Source organism: Rutidosis leptorrhynchoides, chromosome 6 (assembly GCF_046630445.1).
Source record: "Rutidosis leptorrhynchoides isolate AG116_Rl617_1_P2 chromosome 6, CSIRO_AGI_Rlap_v1, whole genome shotgun sequence".
Lineage (NCBI taxonomy): Eukaryota > Viridiplantae > Streptophyta > Magnoliopsida > Asterales > Asteraceae > Rutidosis > Rutidosis leptorrhynchoides.
In genome coordinates, this window is record NC_092338.1 from 192,781,884 (window position 1) to 192,790,192 (window position 8,309).

Below are 8,309 nucleotides of genomic sequence, written 5' to 3' on the forward strand. Positions count from 1 at the left end.
TGTATCTAGTTAATATTATATTTAATCATTTTGTAGAATATATATATATATATATATATATATATATATATATATATATATATATATATATATATATATATATATATATATATATATATGTATCTATATATCTCTATTTAAAAATATAATTTAGACATATTATATTTATTTAATAATATAATATTTAGTTTTTCCAAAACTATTTATATTTCAAAGTCTTTTTTGTATAATTTAAACTCGTTTTAATACTAGAAATTATTATATCAAATAATGTTTTAAATAATATGAAAACTAAATAATTAATTTACCAAGGGACACGAGTCAATCATTGTAAAGCACGCTTTTGAAAATTAAACGGGAATCTTTACTAACTTTTGACTAACACTTATTAATGACATTTTTGTAAATCACTTTACCAAATATTCCGAATACCGATAAAAAGGAAAGGTTTCCTAAATCAAAGTGGACCTCTAAATAGAGACTCGTAATCATACAATGTATCTGATAAATCAATCATTTGATCTTATCTTCTAATTCCATCGATAAACATATTGAAACCAATACGTTTATGTAAAGTATTATACGTTTAATACTTTGTTAATATTCTCAAGTTATAATATATACATATACGTACATATACATATTCATATCCAATTAAATAATGGTTCGTGAATCGTCAAAATCCGTTCAAGGTTAAATGAATGTATGAACACATTTTAAAATTCTTGAGATTCAACTTAACAAACTTTGCTTATCGTGTCGGAATAATATAAAGATAAAGTTTAAATTTGGTCAGAAATTTTCGGGTCGTCACAATAGGGGTTTTCATGTATTCTTTATAGTCCATAACCACAAAATCGGTCAAAAAAGGAATTTGTCGACCTTAACCATGACGTTCTCAGCTATTCCCTTAGGATATCTAGTGGATTGGTCAACTAGCTGGATGCTTATTTTGGTAGGGTTAAGATTTCCAATTTCGAGTCTCTATAATAGTGAGTAGGGCATGAGATTGATGCTGGCACCAAGGTCAACGAGAGAATAGATAGTACTAGATTGGTAGATAGAACAAGGAAGGGTAAATCTGTGATGACCCGGGAATTTCAGACTAAATTTAAACTTAATCTTCATATGTTTCCGACATGATAAGCAAAATTTGTAATGTTGAGTCTCGAAAATTTTAAAACTATATTCATGTAATCAATTACTCTTTGACCATGCTCAACGATTCGCGAACAAGTGTTGTAAATATATATAAATATTTATATAATTAAATAAATATAAATGAGGGTATTGATAATAATAAAATATAAATGCAAGATAATTCTAATTGTTATATTAATATTAATATTGTAAACATTATTATCAATATTATTAATATTACTACAAATTATAAACAAAAATCTATACATTTGATTTGTTATATTATTCTTATTATTAATATTATAATTATCAATGTTAATATCATTATTATTATAAATAATAATAAAAACTATAACCTTTGTTATTATGACCATTATTAGTATCATTATAAATTATAAATTTAATTATTATTAAGGTTATTAAAAGTATTATTAAACTTGATTACTAAAATTATCATGTTTTTATTGTCATTTAATCTTATTAGTATTATGATGATCTTAATATCATTAATATTATTATTTTCTCTATTAATTATTACTATTACCATTTTTGTTATTATTATTAATATTAATGATAAATATTAAAATTGTATTATAATTATAAATAATATTATAGCTCAGGTAAAAATACTGATATAACTAACTAAACAGATATATAGATATATCATATTGATATATACAGATTTTATATATAAAAATATATAAACATAAATATAGTTATAATTAAATACAGTCATATACAATGAGAAATTACACAATTACGTATTTTGTTTCCTATCACCATCAACTTTTACAAAATTCTTGATCCTATGCTCATGATTTGTACTCGAACTGATTCATCACAATCTCCATTTGGAGGTACAAAACAAAGTGTGTTGGTTATAAAAATCATAAATCGTACGATTCTGCTAGCTATCATTATCTGACTTATTTCCTTCGTGTTTTCTTCTTCTTGTTTGAAGAACCATGTGGGTTCTGTTACATGTCTACCTCACGAATCAATTATAACCAATTTTAATCAAAATATCTGATTCATTCCCATTATGTATATCAATCACTACGATTTATAATTAAAACAAAAATAATGAGAGAGTTGAGACTTACACCATTACGTTATTCTTTTTCTATGAACTTGACAACCCAATTAACCACCTACTACTATTTTCTTGTGTTTCCTTCGAACAACATACCACAACCATCAAACAATGTGTAATTCTTCAACCTGATACTATCCATCTTATTTTTGTTCGCCATCAAATCAACCTCACGACAACCACAACATTTCCCTATCATCACATTCAATTCATGATACCTATTAACGTTGCAGCTTGTATGTGCTCCTGTTTACCGCCAACCCCCGTGATTAAGCCCACCACAACCACGTCACAAACCACCACCGGGAACCATCCAAAACTACCCAAATATGCCACCCTTTAAGCCTCTATAAACTGATGTTGCAGAATTATTTTTTTCTGTTTCCCACTCGCTACTTCATAGTTCGAAAACTTTGTTGTTGTATACAGCTGAAACTTCGTCTCTTCTTATTATAAATATAAATATAAGATGAATATAGATAAAGGTGGATGTTTGGTTAATAATGATGAAGAGTGCACGTTCCTTTTATTTTTCTTCTGAACCGACCATTACCAAAGTGAAACCCCACATCCACTTATGTTATGTGTTCTTTTTTTTTTATTTTCTATTCTTGCACGATCGAGCCAAACCCCACAAAATGGAATGATGATGCGCTGTAAAGAAAATAATAATGATGTGTTGTTTGTTTAGATTATATTAATCTGAAAGATACTGTGGAGAAATTGGAACGAATGATTAGGAGGGGACCAGGAGTTGTTGATTGAACCGATAGGCTTGAGGGTTTCTCAAGTGTTGGATCTTAACCGAACTGGATCTTTTTATTTTGGGCTTAGACAAAGTATTGGGCTGTGTTCCTACCTTGGGTTGTCATATCCGACTTCAATTGTGTTCCTGATTACATCGACTAGGATGATGGATGCAAGTAACGATGAGGATAGTGATGTTAATCGTGAATGGTGACTCATTATGATTATGATAATAATTATAATACGTTGGTAAAGTATAGAAGATAACGTTATGATTTTATGTGTTACATGATTTTAAATGATGTTGAGGTTAGGAGATTATGGTGAGGATGTTATAGATGATTTAGATTATGAGGGTGAAGATCATAACGATAATGATATTATGATGAATGATGATGCTCGATGAATTGAAGAAGACAGTGATTATGATATTTAAACGAGGAGATGATGGTTAGGATAATCGATGATTATGAAAATGATTAGGTGATGATGAATAGATTGGGTTGTGCTTTAAGGAAGAAGAAGGAGAAAAGAAACAGAAAAGGGACGGTTTATATAATATAGATCGGAGATAAATACAGAAAAACATTAATAGAAGAATGGTAGTGAGTGTTTGTACGTGAGCGGAAGGTTGCGGGTTCAAGCCCCGTTATGGGCAATTCTTTTTAGAAAGGCTTTTAAAAGGGTATACACTTTTATATTTTCATTTTCATTATTATTATTATTGTTATTATTAGTATTATTATTATTATTAATATTATTATTATTATTTATTGATGTTGTTAATTGTTATTATTATTAATATTATTAAAATGTTTCTTAAGATAATTAAAAGTATTATTATTATGTTTATTACTAATATAACTACTACATGATTAGGATAATTATTATTATTATCATTATTATTATTATCCTTATTTTTATTATAATTATTATTATTATTTTTTTAAACAAAAGATATTTATGTGAAAATATATATTTATTACATATATCATAGGTACACTAATATTAGATTTTTTAATATATTAACTAATATAATATTGCTTATATTAATATAACATTTAGTAGAATATATATATATATATATATATATATATATATATATATATATATATATATATATATATATATATATAAGGATATTAATCTATATCTATATATATTATAGAATATACATAAACTTAGTTGATTGAGATTTCAAGGTGTTAATATATATACTTATTATAGGTTCGTGAATTCGAGGCCAACCCTGCATTGTCAGTTGTTCAATGTAGTAATATGTATTTTTACTACAAAATACATTAGGTGAGTTCATTTGCTCCCTTTTACTCTTTATATTTTTGGGACTGAGAATACATGCGCTATTTTTACAACTACTTTATTAAATGCTTTTGAAATATATTTTGAACTGCGAATATATGAAATGCTTTTATAAATGTTTGACGAGATAGACACAAGCAAAACATTCCTCGAATGAATTATTATGCAGACAGAAGTTCTGCGGATTAATATTGAATTATGTGGACATGATAATTGCCATCCTTGAATTATGTGGATATGATAATTGCCGCAATTGAATTATGTGGACATGATAATTGCCACCAGTTGATATGAATGTTATATATCGAGAGAATGATTTTATACACAGGTTATGTGTATGTTATTTTTGTGCACAAGATATGTGTACGGTTACTATGATTTATGAAAAATAGTTTCGTACACGAGAAAGATGTACTGTATTTAAAAGATATAGCATGTACATTACAGGTGGGTATAGGATTCGGGCCCATTTGTACCATGCAACATTTAAATCTTGTGGACTATCAAAATGATGAATTTTATTATTTTATGATAAACCTATGAACTCACCAACCTTTTGGTTGACACTTGAAAGCATGTTTATTCTCAGGTATGAAAGAAATCTTCCGCTGTGCATTTGCTCATTTTAAGAACATTATTTGGAGTCATTCATGACATATTTCAAAAGACGTTGCATTCGAGTCGTTGCATTCATCAAGATTACTATTAAGTCAATTATAGTTAGATATATTATGAAATGGTATGCCTGCCGTCAATTTTCAATGTAATGAAAGATAGTCTTTTCAAAAACGAATGCAATGTTTGTAAAATGTATCATATAGAGGTCAAGTACCTCGCGATGTAATCAACTGTTGTGAATCGTTTATAATCGATATGGACTTCGTCTGGATGGATTAGGACGGGTCTTTACAAAATTGTCCGGTATCCCCTAGTTTTTCAGGAAGAGTATTTAAGATAATGGTTGAACAATCTACATTCAGCGGGACATTGGGTACTTCGGGTACCTTATCCTTGGATGATAGGAGTTTCCTAAAATACTTCTTACTATGAGGAGTTTTAGACATAGTGTCCAAAAATTTACCGTCAAGCTTGAAAGATTTCATCTTGTTATGTCTTTGCTTGAGACAGCCCGGGAATGGAATGGGTGTTTTAGGTGATGACTCAATGACTATTACCGAACGGGTATTAGTTAGTTTCTTCTCCTTAGAAGAAACTGAAGGTTGGCTATATGCCACCTTTGATTCATATTTAGGACAACCTAGAGAATCAAGACATTGATTTAGCTGGCTTATTTAATTTTCAAGAGTACTCAAGTGATTAGTCATGACTAAGTCAGCTGCGTCTTGTCTTGCTGTGATCATGTGGATGATTCACAGTAGGATATCGTCTACACTTGTCTCTGGTGGGGTAGTAGGGTAGTGGGTTTAGTGGGTGGGTTGTGTGGATGAGCTAGGATCTTATCAGAGTAGACAACTGAGTCTTCATATTCAGCCTCGTATACCTTGGTCGGATGTGGATCAGTACAATTTTGGCATAATTGCACTTGAGACACATGTTACGGGAGTTTCTTTAGCTCTCCAACTTCTTTGGTCAGGTTTTCTATTTGGTCCGAGAGAAATTTGATGGTTTTAATTTCGATAGGATCGGAGGCGAAACGCGGTGTTGCTGATGAAATGTGCTCTTCCGTGTTCCAATCATGATGGTGTATAGTCATCTCCTCGATCAATCTCCGGGCCACGTTTGCAGTGAATTTCATGAAGTTACCTTGAGAAACAGCATCAAGAGTAGACTTATTGTTCTGATTCAGACCTTGGTAGAAGGTCAAAATCTGATCAGAGCTCTCAAGACGGTGGTTCGGGCATCTTCGAAGCAAATGTTTGAATCTTTCCCATGCAGTGTAGAGTGATTCATCGAAATCTTGTTGAAAGTTTACGATGTCTTTCCTAAGTCTGATTTGTTTTGATGGGGGGAAGCACTTGATTAAGAAAGTTATTGCCATTTCCTCCCATGAGGTGATAGAGTTGGGTTCTAATCCCTCGAACCAGGTTTTTGCATGAAGAGTTAAGGAATAGGGGAACATATAAAGACGAACTACATCTTGTTCAACCCCGTTTTGCTTATATGAGTTGGATAAGGAGAGGAATCTATCTAAGTGAGAGTTGGGATCGTCAATTAGTAAGCCGTGGAACTGGCAATGGTTGTAAATGAGTTGTATGATGCTATGCTTAAGCACAAAAGACTCTCCATTAACCTCTGGATAGAGTATCGGTCCTCCTTGTCCTTCTAACAAGGGTTTGGTGATGTTAGCGAGAGTGATGCGTGCGGCCATCGTCGAACTATCAGCAGGTAAGTGTGGATCTCGTTGGATGGGTACGATGTATGATATCGGATAGAAGAAAGGATGTGTAGGAAGAATTCTTAGCGGTCTAAGTAGGTTAAACCATCCTAAAGATTCACTAATAAGGAAGTCCATTTTAAACGTTTTAATAAATATAATTTAAGCTAATATTATCTAACCTAACTACGGTAAACTAGTAACTTCTGACAAAGCTAGTCTCATTCAAAAGGGTCTCTTAAAAACTAACTAATCTAAACAGGCTCCAAATTGTACTACTGGTCCCCGGCACTCCTATGATATGCCCAAATCGGAGGGTTTATTTATGCGGTATCGTTAGGACGCAAAACGTCAATTCAAGATATCAATAGAAGAAGTTGATTGTTTAATTTATATATTGCTAGGCCTAAATCTATTATTCCTTCCTATGGGTTAGCAACGGCAAATATGAACTAGGGTCGTTCCTTGAGCGGTCGAATTTGAAGCGGAGCTTATTAAGATAATTTAGTGATTAAGATGGGTTTGTACACAATTTAGTATCCAAGACTAGTGGCCAGGTAAACCTTGTGTGGAGAGGCAGGATCCTTTTGGTCCCAATAAATTGACGACTGTGCGGAAAATCTAACAACCAAGTCCAACCGATTTATTCTAGACACCACTTTATCCGGAATATCAAATTGTGTAAAGACAGTAGTTGGGTTGATTTGATTTATAATTGTATTTAAAATATTAAAGCAATATAATTAAAATAAGCTAGCTAGCATGCAACAGCTAATGACAGGGAAGACGTGGTTCACCATGATTTAAGATAACGTACTGTCGGGATGATTATGAGAGACTCCTTGGATAGATATACCTTGGTGTGAACACTAGATTCCCTACTAAGCCGTTTCCCGATTAGCATGTCACGAGGAACTAGGCTTTGAAGATTCTGATCGGATGGACTATTCTCAACTCCCGACGCTTTATCCGGTTTAAGGATAAAAGCAGCCCATCTTGGATGTAATGTATACCTTGGGCGCACGAATAAAGTAGCATAGCCATATACATATAATATCCAACCTTTCTTAACACCTTAGTGTATCACCCAAATGGGTGGTTATGATTGTGTTTCGAATCCCTTCTGTCAATGGTTTGGTAAAATCTAAGGGTTTGTAGACAAATTAGAACCTCTGATAGTTCTCAGTCATCCTTAAAGATTTATAAGCTTAGTTTGTATTGTAGTGCGTTAAATTCCCATTTATGACTTAAACCAACCCTTACTTAAATCTACCCAATAAATCCCTTAGTTATCCACCGTGTACTAGACTTATAGTGGTTCCATAACTTCTAACCTTGAACATGCTCAAGTGGTCCTATAGTACATCAACACTGTACTCTACTGTTGCAACAGTATTTCCTCGAGTCTTATACTCTTGACCAATGTCTTGATCTGGTCCTACAGTAATTCCCCATGTACTTTATAGTATTTCAGATGGGTTCATACCTTGACCAATGTATAAACACAGATAATTAATTACCTAATAATTGTCGACTTTATAAAAGGTTTTAATCACGTTTATCGGTGGAAGGACGATAATAAAGAGGTTTAATAGCATAGACAGAAAGCGAGTACGAAACGATAATCATCCCTAACTAACATAATTAAATCATGGCAAACAATCAAGCAATTAG

At 31.6% G+C, this 8,309-nt stretch overlaps 1 non-coding gene across 1 annotated transcript; it reads left to right on the forward strand.

Annotated features, from left to right (window-relative positions):
- Positions 1-6,144: 6,144 nt before the first annotated feature.
- Positions 6,145-6,251, forward strand: LOC139856401 (small nucleolar RNA R71). Its single transcript, XR_011761884.1, has one exon. It is a non-coding gene; the product is annotated as a small nucleolar RNA R71 (small nucleolar RNA).
- Positions 6,252-8,309: the final 2,058 nt, after the last annotated feature.